The sequence below is a fragment of the Pseudorca crassidens genome, chromosome 11 (genome assembly GCF_039906515.1).
Source record: "Pseudorca crassidens isolate mPseCra1 chromosome 11, mPseCra1.hap1, whole genome shotgun sequence".
Classification (NCBI taxonomy): domain Eukaryota; kingdom Metazoa; phylum Chordata; class Mammalia; order Artiodactyla; family Delphinidae; genus Pseudorca; species Pseudorca crassidens.
The window spans coordinates 40840781-40859270 of record NC_090306.1 but is presented as its reverse complement, the minus strand read 5'-3'; the positions used below and the strand labels follow the sequence as shown (position 1 = coordinate 40859270).

Here is an 18490-nt window from a genome sequence, read left to right as displayed (position 1 = left end):
ATTTCTGTTGTAAGAACAGGGAGTAAAAATACGAAACACATGGTGAAAATCTCTAGTTTTTGTCATTGTTGTTTTAATTAAAGCCTTCAGTCCTAGACAGGAAAAAAAAAAAAAGATATGCCAGGGCTAGAAAAGCACTTAACAGTATAGACTTTGAGATTAAACCTTACTTCTGCCACTTAGGTTGAGTGGCCTTGGATAAGATAGTTAAACTTTTGAGCCTCTAGTTTCTTATCTGAAAAATGAAGATAATAATTACGTTATAGAATTGTTGTGAATATTGAAGAAGATCATGCATGGAAAGCACTTACAATGTCTGAAACATAGTAGGAACTCAAAAAAAGTATCTACCCTTGGGCGCCTGCAGTAATCTCTTCCTGTTCTCCCTGTTTCGTCCTTTACCTTCCTCAGTTCACCTCTGCATGGCAATCACAGAGATCTTGTTATAATAAAAATGAGCATCCCATCACCCCTCTGCTTAAAAGCCTCTAAGTACTCAGCATTCCTATCCTCCAACATGACACTCTTGTCCTAGCCCCAGGGCCTTTGCATTTGCTGTTCCCTCTGCCTGGGGTGCTCTTCCCCAGATTTCTCAAGCTTGGCTCTTTTATATCCCTCTGCTATTAGTTTACCGGACACCATCTCATGGAAGCCTTTTGATAATACTTTCTTCATCTTCCCCAAGCACTCTACATATTCTTACTCTGTTTTTATTTTGTCTGTAGAAAATTAGTATTTGAAATGAAAAATTCGTGTATGTGTTTACATTTTCTGTCTGTTCTCCCTCTTCAATAGGAATGTGAGTTTCTTGACAGCATGTCTGTCTTAGCCCCCACTATAACCAATTCCTGGCACACAGTAGGATCTCTATAAATAATTGTTGAATGAATGAATGAATACATATGGAAGTATATGGATCCTCAAATATAAAACATGCATTTCGGGGCCTTCCCTGGTGTCGCAGTGGTTGAGAGTCCACCTGCCGATGCAGGGGACACGGGTTCGTGCCCAGGTCCGGGAGGGTCCCACATGCCACGGAGTGGCTGGGCCCGTGAGCCACGGCCGCTGGGCCTGCGCTTCCAGAGCCTGTGCTCCGCAACAGGAGAGGCCACAACAGTGAGGCCCGCGTACCGCAAAAAAAAAATAAAAAATAAAACAACATGCATTTCTTCCCCAGTAAGATTGAACAGTCTAACTCAGAAACATAATCCTGTGATGTTGAGTTACTCTAACCTGGGTGCTTCACCGAGGTAAGCCAATTAACCTCTCTGGCCCCCATTGTCCTTCTCATTATGAAAAGGCCAACAATTGTCACTCTCCTGCCAAAGGCAGACGTAGTGAAGAATCAGCAAGATGAAATCTGGCCAGCGCCTGGAGTTTTACAAGAGGTAGACACTCTACTTAACTGTTCAACCCACAGTAAACATGACAGGCACAGGCCAAAACGACAGAATCAAAGTCCCCAAAGTCACACCAAGTCACTGGACTACAAATCCCCAAATGGCCCTCAAACAATAGTCTGTCAGAATTTCTACCAAGCTACAGGATCACAATTCAGTGTGGCAGTTCCTGAAATCTTATGAAAAACAAGGCCACTCCCCTAATGGATCAGTGATCACAAAGAAAATGCAAAATGCCTTCTGCCGCGGCACGGTCAACGCCCCAGTTCCCAAGCTCCTGGCTCCCCTCTCTCCATGGACAGCACCCATCCATGCCCCTCAGGTGCCCCGGAGCCCACTGCAGGTATTCAGCCAGCACCCCCTAGGAGCTTACTCTCAGAATACCTTTTCGAGATCCACCCAACCAAACGGAAGGAAATAGTTCAGTCTTGGGCATTATTTCAAGTTCGGCAAATGAAAGTTTATAAGTCTAGGATAATGACTCAGCTCAGGACCACTCTGACGTGAGCAGCATCCCTTTGCAGTTACAAACCCATTGCTGTCTGTGAAGTCTCCGTTAGAACAAGGGAATCCAGGAAGCTCATCACACCTGGTGTTGGGATTAAGAAAATGGATTTTGCTTTTTGTTTTACTTGGGTTTTCTTGATTTTGTCTTCACTTGCCAGTTGTGTAACTTCGGGCAAGTTATTCTAAATCCTCAGGGGCTTCAGTTTTCAATTTATACAATGAGGATAAGAATGCCTATCTTAGTGGGTTGTGGTAGAGGAGATGAAGGAGATAGAGTAAAACGCTAAGCATACTCAATGAATGCTAGCTATTATTGTTAATCAGTAGGTAATCATTAATTGTCAATAAAAATATCTGAATTCATGTTATTTATTTTTTATTCATCCAGCAAATATTTACTGAGCATCTACTTGATGCCCAGCATTGTGGTAAGTGCTGGCTATGCATCAACAAACATGGGAGACTGAGCCCTGCCCTCGTGCAGGCAACAGATTTGTAAATAGACAGTTACAGGGTGGTGAAATAAGTGCTACATGGGGATGGTTCAGAGTGCAGTGAGAACACCTGAAGGATGTCAAACATGGGGCAGGGAGTCATGGAAGGCTTCTTGGATGAAACGTTGCTTAAGCTATATCCCGAGAATGTCATCCAAAGGTTGGAGGAGATAGAGTAAAGAAAACCCTCTGCAGAAGAAACACTCTTCACAGATGCTCAAAGAATAGACAGCAAGGCATTTTCAAGTTGCTGAAAACAGACTTGAGCAAAGCACATTAGGCTGATAAAGGTCCTAGTAAGTCCTTGTTAAAGAGTTGCTGTCTTAATCTGAGTGCCTTGGAACACGGTAAGATTTTAAGTCAAAGAGTGGCATGGTTGCATTTGTATTTTAGAATGATCACTCTGGCTGCCGTGTGAAGAATAGATTTAGACAAAGAAACCATTATGAGTCCATGAATCAAGAAAATATCCCACAAGGCTGTGGAGAAGTGGTCATACTCCAGGGACATTTAGAAGAACAATGACGGGACTTGACAATTGATAGAGTGAGGGAGAGGGAGGGGAGGAAGGTAATGCCAGGTTACATGGTGGTTCCACTCACTGAGCAGGAAACACAGAGGAGGAACACCTTTCAGATGTTCAGTACAGAATAAGCTGAGTTTGAAATGCCTGCGGGACGCTTGGGTTGGGGCGGGGGGGCATAGGTGCGGATACTCAGCGGCACAGCTACCTTCCTTTAGTACTTACTCACTGCCACTATGTTCCAGCCTCATAGGACTTCTCTTCCTCAAACACACCAAGCTCATTTCCACTTGCAGGCCTTTGCATCTGCTGTTCTCTGCAGCGGGGATCCTCTTCCCTCAGATGGCCAAATGCCTAGCTCCTTGAAACTCAGATGTCAAATCAGACATTACCTCCATCGAGGGGTCTTCTCTGACCGCGCAGCCTAGACTCTTCCCAAAGTCACTCTCAGTCACTCCATCCTAAATAACATCATCACTGCCCTGGTAAGTGATAACTCTTGGAAATTATCTTGTTCTTTTATTCACTTACTTTTTTCGTTTGTCACCCACACGCTAGAACTGTTGTCCAATACCATAGCCACACGTGGCTTTGTAAATTTAAATACATTAAAATGAAATACAATTTGAAAATTCAGTCCCTCATGTGCACCAACTACATTTCAAACACTGAAGAGTCACATGTGGCTAGTGGCTACCATATTGGGCAAGACAGATACAGAACATTTCCATTATTGCAGAAAATTCTAATGGACAGCTCAGCTCTGGGAAGAAAGTTCCGTGTGGCCAATGCTTCCATATTCCCAGAGCCTAGAAGAATGTTTTCTAAACTGTAGGCCATGTTTCATTTGAGGATTGGGAAATTTAGTAGATAGTAACCAGTATAAGTTTGTGAAATAGAATAGAAAATAACAAAGCATATCACATTAAACATAAGAAGAGTAAGAATCTCTGAAGGAAAATTTGTTTGTATGTACGTGTGTCCTAGTGGCGTTATAAATGGTATTTCTTATTGTATGTCACAGTCCAGAAAACCTTGTACATAGTACCTGTAATATAGTATGGGCTCAGATTATTTTTTGAAATTTTTGTTGAATCAATCAATAAAACGTTTTATAGTTTATCTGAATACATTGACTCCCAACTCACACCCCAGTGAAGTGGGAATTATTATGCTTATTTTGAAGTCGAGAAAATGGAGGTTATGAGAGTTAAGTGACTTGTCCAGATGACAAAACTTAAAAGGGCTGGAATTAAGTGTCAAATCTGAATCTGGCTGACTCTATATACTATGGTTTTAACCATGGATGTGGCTGGCTTACATAATGGGAGAAGAGACGAGGAGCTTGGAGAGGACTGGAAGGGAACCTGGGCGTTGGGAGATAAGGCAAGGAGGAAGAGTCTGGAAGACAGAGAAGAGCGTCAAGTAGGAAGAGGGAGCCTGTTGGGAAGGAGGGAGTGGTGCACACTACAGAGGGGTCCAAACCTCAAGGAAAATGGAGCCTGCAAATTTCAGTAAAGTTATCATGGAAGAGGTCGTTAAAGACTTTAGCAAGAGTGATTTCAGTGAAGCGATGGGTTCAGAACCTACCACTGAAGGCTGAAGGGGAAATGAGAGGCGAACTACACTTCTGCTGGCTGGGAGGAAACGAGGTGCCGTCGAGGCAGAGTTACTGCTGATTTATTTTCAAAATAGGACCTTGTGAGCACGATAATATATTGATACGAAGGGAGAGGTTGATATAAAGAGAGAGTTCCTGAGTGCACAGGAGGAGGTGAAATCCAGGGAAGAGATAGAGAGATAGCTCGGCATAAAGGGAGGACGGCCCCTCTGATTTAACAAGGAGGAAAGGGAGGGTCGAGAAATGGGTCAGAGACAAACTAGAAGCAGGAGGTTGCCGGAGCTTCTCCCCACTGGTCTCTTTTCTCTGGGAAACAGGAGAAGTGCTATGAATGAAGAGCAGGAAAAAAAGCGTGGAAAGGGTATTTCCTTAAATTTATTTTTATTGAAGTATAGTTGATTTACAAGGTGTTAATTTCAGTGATTCAGTTATACATATACATGTATCTATTCTTTTGGAAACGGTATTTTAAAAAAATAAACAACAAGATTTTATCGACATTCACATGTGCATAAAACCCTCAAAAACCTGTTCCTACTTCTCCTAAATCAGAAAGCCAAAACTTCCCTCCATCACAGTGCCCTGAAGGAGAGGTACTATAAAATGTTGAGAGAAGGGTACTCTGATCAGGTGAAATGGATGACAGGGCTGACCCAGAAAGCAGGAATGGGGGGCAGCACAAAGGGGCCCCGGGGAAGCTGCAGCCGTGAACGTTCAGTGACACCAGTCAGCAAACTTCCTGGAAATGCCTGGACTCTGACTCTAATTGAGCTGTTTAACACACCAGACTTGAGCAGTAAGAACCTGACCTCATTCCTCCCGAGAAAACTAAAAGCTGAAAGAAACAAACCTCCAGCAGAGAGCAAAAGAGAAATATAACCAAGGGAGCCATTGTTGTGGGATTTAGACCCTCAAGTATATAAAAATCTAAACTAAACTTGTACCCTTTTTGCACCCTCCTTTTTGCCTTATGCAGTCATTGAAAGTTTCCAGTCCTGCACTTATAGGTACCTAAGATGATGTTAGTATTACAAGGTTTGTTTAAAGTTAGAGAAACATAAGCCCTCCGTATTATAAAAACTGTTCACTCTACCTCCTGAGTCGGGAAAAAAACATTTTCTTTCCTACCGCGTGTTTCTTTCCTGTCTGCCTCCTTCACTGCACACTCACTCTCACTGCACACTTCACTTCTGGTCACCAAATGTGTGGGAGGTTTTACCCACACCAAGCGCTTCTCCATGACACCAGCTGGGTATCCTACAACTTAATTATGACTCTGTCTACCTGGAGAGGCATCTGATCCCACATGCTACTAGCTCAGTCCCAGCAGACTGTCTCCCACTTTAGAGGGCTAGAGCGAGTCCGGATTGTCACCTGTGCTTCTGACCAATGGGCTATAGACCAAAAGCTCTCACAACTCCTCCTCAGGTTTGATTAATTTGCTAGAGCAGCTCACAGAACTCAGGAAATCAGTTTACTACATCTACTGGTTTATTAAAAAAGGAAATGATAAAGGATACAGATGAACACCCAGATGGAAGAGATGCACAGGGCAACGTATGTGGGAAGGGGTGTGGAACTTCCGTGCCCTCTCCAGGGGCACCATTCTCCCCACGCCTCCACCTTTTCCCCAGCCTGGAAGCTCTCCAAATCCCCTACTATTGGGATCTTACGGAGGCTTCCTCATGTAGGCATAAGCAATTCTTAACTCCATTTCCAGCCCCTCTCCTCTCTTTGGGTGGTGGGGTTGAAAAATTCCAAGCTTCTAACCAAGGCTTGGTCTTTCCGGTGACCAGCCCCCATCCTATCACTTAGGAATTTACAAGGATTTTAGGAGCCCTGTGTCAGGAACTGGGACAGAGACCAATATATACATTTTCTATTATCTCACACCCTCAAAAACTTGTGTGGAGTTGTCCTAAATCCAATTTTAAAAACTTCCTCCATCATTGTGTAGTGAGAACAGCATTCAACAATCAGATTGGCAAAGATCAAAATATTTGAAAATACGATGTTGGCCAGTATTTATAGAAACAGACACATTCCTGCATTGGTGGTGGGAATATAAATTAGCATAACCACTTGGAAAGCAATTTGACAATAATCACTAAAATTGAAAGTTCACGTATTGCTCAAACCAGCTGTTGACTCATGGATATCTATCTCACAACTGTATTCCCACAGGTGAAAATGCACCTTTGTTTGTAATATCAAAAGATTGGAAACAACCTAAATGCCTTTCCATGGAAGACTGAGACAGTTTTTTATGTATTGAGATGGACAGACCTCCAAAATATAGTTAAGGGGGAAATAGTATAGTTCAGAACAGTGTATAGAGTATGCTACAATCTGTATGAAAAGAAAAAAATGTATATATACACATATACTTATCACCTATATGAATATATATATATACACATATACATATATATGTATATGTTTGTGAATATGTAACAGAACTCTAAAAAGATATAAAGTAACAGTAATTGGGAGAGGAATTAGATGGCTAGAAGATAAAGGAAGATTTGCTCTTCAACATCTCTATGTGGATGTTTCGAAATTTTTTATTGAAGTATAGTTGATGTACAATATTATATGTTACAGGTGTAAAATATAGTGATTCATAATTTTTAAAGGTTATATTCCATTTATAGTTACTATAAAATGTTGGCTGTATTCCCTGTGTTGTACAGTACATCCTTGAGCCTACCTTACACCCAATAGTTTGCACCTCCCACTCTCCCACTCCTATATTGCCCCAGCCCACTGGTAACCACTAGCTTGTTCTCTACATCTGTGCATCTGCTTCTTTTTTTGTTATATTCACTAGTTTGTTTTAGTTTTTAGATTCCACATACAGGTGATATCATACAGTAGTCGTCTTTCTCTGTCTGAGTTATTTCACTTAGTAGAATGCCTTCCAAGTCTATCCGTGTTGCTGCAAGCAGCAAACTTTCATTCTTTTTTATGGTTGAGTAGTAGTCCATTGTGTGTGTGTATATAGCACATCTTCTTTACCTGTTCATCTGTAGATAGACACCTAGGTTGCTTCTGCACCTTGGCAATTGTAAATAACAGTGCTGTGAACATTGGGGTGCAGGTATCTTTTCGAATTAGTGTTTTGGTTTTTTTTTTCGGTTATACACTCAGGATTGGACTTGCTGGGTCATATGGTAGTTCTATTTTTAGTTTTTTCAGAAATGATCGTATTGTTTTCCACCACGGCTGCACTAATTTACATTCCCACCAACAGTGTATAAGGGTCCCTTTTCTCCACATCCTCGCCAACATTTGTTATTTGTGTTCTTTTTGATGATAGCCATTCTGATAGGCATGAGGCGGTATCTCATTGTGGTTTTGATTTGCATTTCCCTGATGATTAGCGATATAGAGCATATTTTCATGTGCCTGTTGGCCATCTGCCAGTCCTCTTTGGGAAAATGTCTATTTAGGTCTTCTGCCCATTTTTAAGTCAGGTTGCTTGTTTTTCTGATGTTGAGTGCCATGAGCTGTTTATATTTTTGGGGTATTAACCCCTTATTGGTCATATCATTTGCAAATATTTTCTCCCATTCAGTAGGTTATCTTTTCATTTTGTCAATGGTTTCCTTTGCTGTGTAAAAGCTTTTAAGTTTAATCTGGTCCCATTTATTTATTTTTGCTTGTATTTCCTTTGCTTTAGGAGACCAATCCAAAAAAATATTGCTAGATGTTTTGAATTTTTAACAGGCACTAACCAATTAAAATTATCAATGTCCAGCGAACTAAACAAGAATACCACCAACTCTTATAAACACAAAGCTCACTTAACACTGTATAAAACTATAGGAAGTCTGATCAGTGATCAGTTGGAATCACCTCCAAAAGATCAGAGCTTAAAATATGGAACCCTGAAGTTCATCTCTAATTATGAATTCTGGCTGAGCATTACAACTTAACGTTCTTGTGAGTGCAGAAAACACACGTGTGCAGTGACCAATAGCCCCACTGCTCCCAGTGAGCAGAACAGAACAATTCAAGGAGCTGATCTACGAGTCAAGGATGCTTCCTTGCCAGCCGCCATTATGTGACTGTGGCGTACTTCCAATCTCAATTGAACATTAATTTTTTAATGATTCGAATAAATATAATCACAAAAAGTAAAACAATCAAAGGAAAAAAGAAAATCCCCACATTGTCCTGAGCCAAACTAGAGGAGTATTTCCTCTGGCCCACTCAAGGAGAAGCCAAAATAGCCTCTGAATTATTTTTGAGTCTGATTAAAACCTCGCTCCCAAGACTGTACTTAGGCCCCTTTGTGAACTGCTTGTCATCACAGAAATCTGGCACATTATGTCCAAGACAAGGATTAATATGACTCCCAAGTAAACCTCACAGTGACGTTCAGCCACAGTTACTCAAGTTGAATAATTTGCAGCACCGGCTTCACTGTTGTAAGACACAGTTGACTGTTTATAAGACAGGGAAGTGATTTCTTTTCTTGCATTTTCTTCTCCAGCCTTTCTGAGCAGTTACATTAGGAGGTGGCTGTTTCCCCCTGCTGCTGGGCTCTGTACCTCCAGCCCTTGAGGAGCAATTCCCTGTGCTACAAACGCCTAGAGGCTGGTTTACTACAAAAGAAGAACTTCTGTTTGGTAAGTGAGTCGTAAGAACAGACTGTAGACCACGCACTAAACGCTAGCGTTAATCACTGCCACAAAGGCAATAGTTGAATGCAGGTAGTTTGATGAAGTTAAATACAAACTTATTTTGGTAAAATTCAGTACCTTGGACTCTAGGTCATAGGTGAACAATGAGGCTATGGGGCCAGCACACGTGTGGCAGACAACTTTCTTTTCCCTTATAATTCTAATAATTTATCTTACTGAGCTGTAGTGACACCTCTATTTTCTCATCTAAAAAATTAAGCCTGGACTACCTATATTAGGGTTGTAGTGAAATTCAATTTACTGTGCCTAACGCCATGTAAATTCTGGTAGAAGTAGCTCATAAAAATAAATCTTTTAAAACTTGTAGGCAAAAACAGAAAGTAGAAAATATGTCATTTTGTGTATCACAAAATTTTATAGCTAAAAATAACAACTGTACTCACAAATACATATGTAGTGATTTTTCCCCTCATTTGCTTGCACATTTCCATTCTTTTCTACCATAAAACAAGAAAAAAATTATCCCTGGATACTTCCCAAAGTGGATGCAATTTTTTTCTTGCCTGATGTACAGCCAATAAAGATTAAACTGGTGACCTTGGGCAAGCACCTCAGGATGCCAGTTTCCTCTTCTGTAAAATAAGAAAACTGGACAAGTAAGTCCTTCTGAAACCATAGTGTGTTCTGAAATCACCTAGGGACCGGGTATCTTGGCCATTGTAGTAGGGTCTATGCAATTACATTTTTTTTTTCCGACTCCCCAAGAGATTCTGATGCACACCAAGTTAGAGAATCGTTAAATTCAGTGATCTTTGGGTCACTTCTGGCTCTAACAATTATTAATCTTTTTGAAACATACTTGCTCTGTGTATATAGACAATTTCATAAAAATGCAAAACTGCAACCATACACACGCTCTGGGGACATTTCTTTTCTCTCTTCCTTTTTCTTGAGGTTTCTTCTGCTGCTCATCCTGTTCTACCCATAACAGTCACCCTCCTCCCACAGGACCCCATGTGAACGAACCCTCTATCAATGATCTTAATACATCAAGCAGAGGCCTGCCTGGTCCCTTATTCTAGATTTAGTGTGCTGACTCCCAAGCTTTAAGTATATTTTTTAAAATCTAACTGAAAATATCAATGATGTGCCGGTTCTCTGTCTCCTCTCATTCTGTCTCCCTTGCCGTCATCCAAGTAACCTCATGGAAAAGCAGTTGCTCCTTCACAATCACAGTTGTCTTTGCTTCTGCGTCTCCTGAGCCCCACTCAGTGCTTAGCTGGCACATGGTATTGTTTGTTGACTGACTAACTGGCTTTGGAAAAAGAGAAATTTCAATCTTTGCGCCTGATTGTTTTGTGACTCGGTGAGTCATTGTCTTTACTGAATAGATAGGAGTAAGAATGTCAGAGATGAATGAAGGCTGCAAAGGAGATGGAGAGCCAGAACCCAGAGTCTCCCATGATTCCATCTGTCTCAATTCACAGGCAAAAGAGACTCTGAAACTGGACATTGTGTATATAAAAAGAAGCAGCAGAAATAACAACTCCCTTCAAACTAGGTAAATAGATCGGACCCAAATCGAAGTACATACTAGGTGGCATCTCATAAAAGTTTTTTACCTTCAATTTAATTTGACTGTATTTTGTTAAATTTTTACATTTGGCAAGAAATTGGTAAATATTTTACTGATAGGTGGATTATCTTCATGAGACTGAAATCTGATTATTTCCTTTGGCAAACGTCTATGAATGGGAAGTTGAGATAGGACTGTGCACCCTACGTCCCCCACAATGTATTAGTGGTCCCGCTCCACGTTTGACTCTGTGTCCACCCAAATCACCCTGCTTTATAACCAGGCGTAAGAGTGGACATAACATTGCATCGCTCATCTCTGAGATGCCAGGAAGGATTCTTCCAAAGCCATCAAGAAAATGGACCGTTCTGCCTACCTTGGCATCACAAACCCATGCATAACAGCTCTCCTAGTTAGGTCACTCTTCCGGTGCTGTTAATGTCTATTACGCATTTAATTAAGAATTCAGCAAAGGAGCCAAAGATCAAAAGAGCATGGCGGATGACACACCCTCAGATCCCTAAAAAATCAATACAGAGCCCATACATTGACCTGTTCTGGAGGACATTTCCAGTGCTGTCACACTTGCCAGATAGCTCTGCCCAGAAAAGACTTTGGTCTTCAGGGCCATCGGGCAAACCTCCTGACACGACTGCAGTCAACATCAATCATAGTGACACTATTAAGTCAGATCTTTAAACAGCTTGGGACATTATTCAGAATGCCTCAGAGTCACACTTCCATCCTATGACCTTCCCACATCTGTGAGCCACGGTGACTACGTCCAGGATTGGGGTGAGAAGAGTCAGTGGAAGCGCCACAGGAAGGGGACTCTTCCACAGCCCCTTCTGGGGTCTTTTGGTGGCTTCTGTCAAGTTCTCCTCTTGTTCTTGAGAGTCTTCATATAAAATAACAGAGTTACCTCCTTTTCTCCAGATGCACAATGAACCACACTATTCTCAGGACCTAGTGTAAATGGGTGTGTATTCAATCCTCACTCGCTTAAGAGGACCAGAGCTTAGTGAGGGGTGCAGATCTTGGAACGTAAATATGTCTGAAATGTTTAATATGGCTAATCCATATTGTTTTGACAAACTTTCCATATAGTTGCTCAGTTAATGTAGAAGTGTGAACTTGATCCAAGACAAAGCAAGGAAGTCAAGCAGTTACTGCATGTGAGATCTAAACATAAACAGATAGCTAGATTCTATTGTCACTGGCCTCCACATCTGGAGAAATAAATCTAATTTAAACTAATGCCCACCAATTTTTTAAATTCCGTAAGAGACATCAATATCTGGAACTACAAAGATATATACTAATTATTATTTTTATGAAAATAAATATGAGCTATAATATGCTATTAACATTCATTTACATTCATGGTCACCAACCCTTCCATCAAATTACCCTTCGCCCTGTTGTTCAAACCCAAAACTATTATCAATAGTCTCCTTGGTTCCCTGCTTTCCCTCAATCCCACACCCAATCCACCATTAGCTCTAACACAAAATATATCCTATATTTTCCCACCTCTCCCCAGTTCCCTGGCCCCTGTTCTAGTCTGAGCCAAAATCGTCTCTCTCCTGGACCACTACAATAGCTTCCAAAATTTGTTTCTGTTTCCCTTCCTGCCCTCCTCAAAGCCATGCTCCATTAGCAACCAGAAAGATCACTGCATAACTCAAACTTCCTATGGCTTTCCTTTACACTTAGGGTAAAACCCAGACTCAGCCTGGCCTTTCACAATCAAGCCCATGTCTACATCTTCAACTCCATCACCTATCACCCTCCCCTCCCTCAGTATCCTCCAGCCACTTTGGCTTTCACTCTGACTTTTCTACCCACCTCCCCCTACTCTCTTTTGCCAGCAATCCTGCCCATCATTTAGTTTTCTAGGTCTCAATTCAATGTCAGCACTCCCCCAAAAAGCGTTTCTGAACCACTCTTTCTGAAGTAGGCTCCCAATCCCAGACTCTTGATTACATCACCCTGATTACTTCCTCCAGCAGTAATCATTCCTTTGACTGTCTTTAGCTAAAGAGAGCTGTCTCATCCAGGGTCACACCCCCTTCCTGTGGTCAGTCTGTATCCACTGATTGGTCCATGCAACAGTGGAAAGAAGAGCCCATTCTCCACAATGAAGGCATCTATGAAAAGCCAGCCCAGTCTCAGATCTCCCTGCAGAGTTGGTGGAGAACTTCCCTGAGTTGCAGCCCAATTTCCTGCTGCCCAGTCCTACTTCCACCCCTCCCATCCACAGATAGGTGACCCCGAGAGCTCTCCCTAAGAACTTCCTACATGCTAGTTGTTTCCTGAGTCAGCTTCCCAATCCCAACCTATAACAGAATTGCTCATATTCTGGATGTGTCTTGAAGGTAAAACCAACAAAATTTGCTGATGGATGTGATAGAGGGTGTGTGAGAAAAAAAGGGAGGCAATAATAACACCAAGATTTTTATCTTAAGCAACAGGAAAAACCAAGCTGCCATTTACTGTCATGAGTAGCTCTGCTGGAAGAACATGTTGGGGATGCGGATGGGACTCACTGTTTGGTTCTGTTCCAATCATGATGCCTACAAGGCACCTAAGAAGAGCATCAAGTAAGCACTTGAATATGTGCTCAAGGGAGAGGTCAGGGCAGAAGCAGAAATGTGGGAGTTGTTAGCATGTGGATGGTGAGTACTCGCAACTGGATGAGAAACTTTTAGATCAAAAAATATATCCAGGGCTTCCCTGGTGGCGCAGTGGTTGAGAGTCCGCCTGCCGATGCAGGGGACACGGGTTCGTGCCCCGGTCCGGGAGGATCCCACATGCCGCGGAGTGGCTGGGCCCGCGAGCCATGGCCGCTAGGCCTGCGCATCCGGAGCCTGTGCTCCGCAATGGGAGAGGCCGCAACAGTGAGATGCCCGCGAACCGCAAAAAAACACAAAACAAAACAAAAAAAAAATCCATTATAATTTTGGTCAGCATTCCCAAAGTAGACTATCTGCATTATGATTACAGTATTTTAATTTTGATTAATTTTAATTAATTTTAATATTTTCATGAGATGTATTTTGTCACTAATTAGCTATTCTACCTTGAACAAGTCATTTACTTAACTTATTGGCCTCTTGGTTTCTTCATCTGACATGTGGAGATAAATTAGAGATAAATTATAATCATAAACTCCAACTTTAGGGGTTAATCTGAGGGTCAAATTAGAAGATAGATAGGAAGACACTTAAAGAGTTAAAACTTATCCTAATGAGACATCTTATTTCTGTTAGGTTTTTTTTAGAAATATAGTTTCTTTGTTATTAAGAATGAAAGTGAAACAAGAATTAAACATCTATTGAATTTCATGTGGGGGACATAACAAATGAATCCAAAGGAAAATTAAGTAAGTGAAATAACATTAGCAAAATGGAAATAAACACATTGGAAAACATTAAAATTCTCGACCAGATAAAACTCAAATTTTCAATAAGCTAAAAAATACAAAAACATTTTGCAAACTAGGAAAAACAAAAAATGAGTTTACGCATTAAATGACAATTGAATAAACCATAAAAGATTTTTGAATAAAAGCGAATATTTATCAAAAGTAAGGATGTTAATTTACATATAAGTTTCATTAAAATGATAATTTTTCTTCTTAAAAAGAAACATAGAAACAAACTTGTTTCTCCTAGAAGTTAATTGGAGTTCCTACATACCTGAACAAGATATCATTACGTGTTGTCATCCTTGATCCATACCACTACTTTTTAAACCGGGAAATGCAATTTTACTTGTCTACAGAATTATCTTTTTAAAAATATTTTTAATGGGAAAATCTGAAAAGAGTAACTTAAAATATAAGTCAGTCCTATTCTTCTGATGCCCCATTTCAATTATGCTATCTAGATGTACCTCATCCTGCTCTACTCACTGCATCCTTGCTTGGGAGGATGCAGGGTGGGAGGTCCATAGAAATCCTTTTTAATTGACTTACAATATTGTATTCATTTCAGATGTACAACAAAGTGATTCAATATTTTTATAGATTACACACCATACAAAGTTATTATAAAGTAATGACTAAATTCCCTGTGCTATACATTACCTTCCTGTGACTTATTAACTTTGTAACTGGTAGTTTATATCTCTTAATCCCCTTCACCTATTTCACTACTTTCCCCACTTCTCTTCTCTGTAGTAAACATTGTTTGTTCTCTGTATCTGTGAGTCTGTTTCTGTTTTGTTATATTTGTTCATTTGTTTTGGTTCTTTTTTTAGATTCCAGATATAAGGGAAAACATACAGTATATGTCTTTCTCTGTCTTAATTATATTACTAAGTATTCAGGTCCATCCATGCTGTCACAAATGACAAAATTTCATTCTTTTTTATGACTGAGTAATACTCCATTGTGTTCTTTACCTATTCCTCTGTTGATGGACATTTAGGTTGCTTCCATGTCCTGGCTATTGTAAATAATGCTGCAATGAACACTGGGGCACATTTATCTTTTCAAATTAGTGTTTTTATTTTCTTTGGATAAATGCCCAGGAGTAGAATTGCTGGATGCTTTGGTAGTTCTATTTTTAATTTTTTGAGGAATCTCCATATTGTTTTCCACAGTGGCTTTACCAATTTACATTCCCACCAACAGTGTGCTAAGGTTCCATTTCCTCCATATCCTTACCAACACTTGTTATTTGTTGTCCTTTTAATGACAGCCATTCTGACAAGTGTAAGGTGATATCTCATTGTGATTTTGATTTGCATTTCTCTAATAATTAGCTATGTTGAACATTTTTTCAAGTGCCTGTTAGCCATCTATATGTCTTCTTTAGAAAAATATCTATTCAGGCCTTCCACCCATTTTTTGATTGGGTTGTTGGTTGTTTTTTTGTTTTTGTTTTTTTGGATACTGAGTTATATGAGCTATTCATATATCTCGGATATTAACCTCTGGTCAGTAACATCATTTGCAAATATTTTCTCCCATTCTGTAGGTTATCTTTTCTATGGCCATACCTCCCTGAATGCACTGGATCTTGTCTGTAGGTTGTCTTTTTGTTTTGTTGATGGTTTTCTTTGCCATGCAAAAGCTTTTAAATCCAATTAGGTCTCATTTATTTATTTGTGCTTTTGTTTCCCTTTCTTGAGAAGATAGATCCAAAAAATATATATATTGCTAAGACAAATAGCAAAGAGAGTGTTGCCTGTTTTCTTCTAGGAGTTTCATGGCTGGAGATTTTACATTTAAATCCATTTTGAGTCTATTTTTGTATATGGTGTGAGAAAATATTCTACTTTCATTCTTTTCCATGTAGTTGTCCAGTTTTCCCAACACCAGTTATTGAAAAGACCCTCTTTTCCCCATTGCATGGACTTGCCTCCTTTGTCATAGGAGGCATTGACCATATAAGTGTGGGTTTATTTCTGGGCTCTCTGTTCTGTTGCATTGATCTTATGTGTCTGTTTTTGTGCCAGTACCATACTGTCTTGATTACTATAGCTTTGTAACATAGTTTGAAGTCAGGGAGCATAATAACTCCAGCTTTCTTCTTTCTCAAGACTGCTTTGGCTATTCAAAATCTTTTGTGATTGCATACAAATTTGGGGATTAATTTGTTCTAGTTCTGTGAAAAATGCCATGAGTATTTTGACAGGGATTGCATTGAATCTGTAGATTGTTTTGGAGAGTATGAACATTTTAACAATATTAATTCTTCCAGTCCATGAGCACAGTACATCTTTCCATTTATTTGTGTCATCTTCATTTTCTTTCATCAATATCTTATAGTTTTCAAAGTACAGGTCTTTCACCTCCTGGGTTAAATTTATCCCTAGGTATTGTATCCTTCTTGATTAGATTGTAAATGAGGTTGTTTTCTTGAGTTCTCTTTCCAATAGTTCATTATTAGTGTATAGAAATGCAACAGATCTCTGTATATTAATTTTGTATCCTACAACATTACTAAATTTATTTATTAGTTCTGGTAGCTTTTTTGGTGAAGTGTTTATGGTTTTCTATATATAGTATCATGTCATCTGCAAATTAGTGATAGTTTTACTTCTTCCATTTCAGTTTGTATGTCTTTTATTTCTTTTTCTTGTCTAATTGTTTTGACTTCAACTTCCAATACTATGTTATATAGAACTGGTGAGACTGGGCATCCTTGTCTTGTTCCTGATCTTAGAGGAAAAGCTTTCAGCTTTTTACCATTGAGTATGTTAGCTGAGGTTTGTCATAAAAAACTTTTTTATGATGAGGTACATTCCCTCTATATCAACTTTATTGAGAGTTTTTATCATGAATGGGTGTTGAATCTTGTCAAATGCTTTTTCTGCATCTACTGAGATGATCATGTGATTTTTATCCTTCATTTTGTTAATGTGTATAACTTTGATTGATTTGTGGATTCCTAAATTTTCCTACCTGTTTTCCCCTTCATCATCCTTGTATGATTTTAAAGCTGCAAATAATTTCTTAAGAATTTAAATAAACTATTAATTATTAATAAATATCTCCTGTTTCTTTATGTATTCTTTTTAAGAATCTAATCTAAACTTGCATCTTTTTAGAGACTTTGTAAAACATAAGAATACTGCCATGTTTTTTTAAGAATACCTATTTAAAATAACATTTTAGGTCTTGTAACTAGTTTACATTATTCCAGGTCATGTAAGCATGACTTGAAAATGACTAATGATGACCAATTCATCTGGCTCATCCATGCAACTCTAGTCAAGTGACCCTCTCTGTCACCACGGGTAACTCATCTTTCTTGGCATGGCAGCAGTCAGTTTCCATGTCTGTAATACAGAGACTGTGAAGGTTCAGAAAAATGTGTCCTCAGTAGAGTACACACCCTGAAAATCTTTGCTCAAGATAGCCCAGCACATAGTAGGCATTCAGTGAATATGCAATAAGTAAATCAAACTGGTAAAATTACTGACCAAACTCACAAACATGATATCTCTAGGTGTTAAAGTTCTAAAAATTTTAACAGTTCAAAGATACTATTTCAGAAAGTCACACTTACTCTGAGTTGTACTTTTTTCACTGGATTCAAGGAGGACTGGGATAATGGAAACTAACTCTTAGATTATCAGAGTGGAAGAAAAAGAACCAAGAACACCTTAAGAGGTATCAAATCCAATAACCACTTTTTTAATTAAATCATAGTTTGGGGGTTGTTTAAATGACTTAATTTCTTTTAGTATGCCACAGTTAGATACTGAATGAAGAGTCTGGTTTCTCCTCAGAATGAAGCAGATTGCTCCCAGCCGGTGAGCTCAGTCTACTTTCTCCCAGTGTATTTTTAGACTGCACAGGAAACACTCGAGACTAAGGAAGTTGGACTGTGACTGACATTTTACCTGTAATGATACTGGCAACACTGGCATTTGTCACCAGTGTCGTGGAACAGAGCTGACAGGCACTCTTTGCTCAGCAACTGAATGGCTTTTCTTCATTTGACCTGATATCTATCCCTGCAGTTTTGCCATGTCCTATAATTACCTCAGACATCATTGATTTTAAAACAGGGCATACCACACTTTATATTATCTACTCCTTTTAAAAGGAATTGTTAAGCATACTACCATCGTTTTGGTACCCTTGACTGAAGATCCAAACAGATGAATGAAACGGCAGTCCAGCAAGATTATCCTCAGCGTATGTAGCTCGATCATTCTCTGTACATCAATTTGAGGTCTCCCTGTGTGAGGTGTCTCATTA

General features: G+C 39.7%; 2 long non-coding RNA genes across 3 annotated transcripts in view; one reads left to right on the top strand and one right to left on the bottom strand.

Moving 5' to 3' along the window:
- LOC137201826 (uncharacterized) overlaps positions 1–13563 on the top strand; it is a 24878-nt gene extending 11315 nt beyond the window's left edge. The window contains exons 3-4 of one of the 2 annotated variants that reach the window (XR_010932370.1): positions 9044–9179; positions 13239–13563. This is a non-coding gene — a long non-coding RNA (uncharacterized lncRNA). Of the gene's footprint in view, positions 1–9043; positions 9180–10681; positions 10756–13238 lie in introns of those variants that run through there. The other variant, XR_010932371.1, reaches the window with a different exon arrangement.
- The window catches only part of LOC137201827 (uncharacterized), a 26627-nt gene extending 8137 nt beyond the window's left edge, over positions 1–18490 (bottom strand). Inside the window, exon 1 of the long non-coding RNA XR_010932372.1 lies at positions 18369–18490. This is a non-coding gene — a long non-coding RNA (uncharacterized lncRNA). The remainder of the gene's footprint in view (positions 1–18368) is intronic.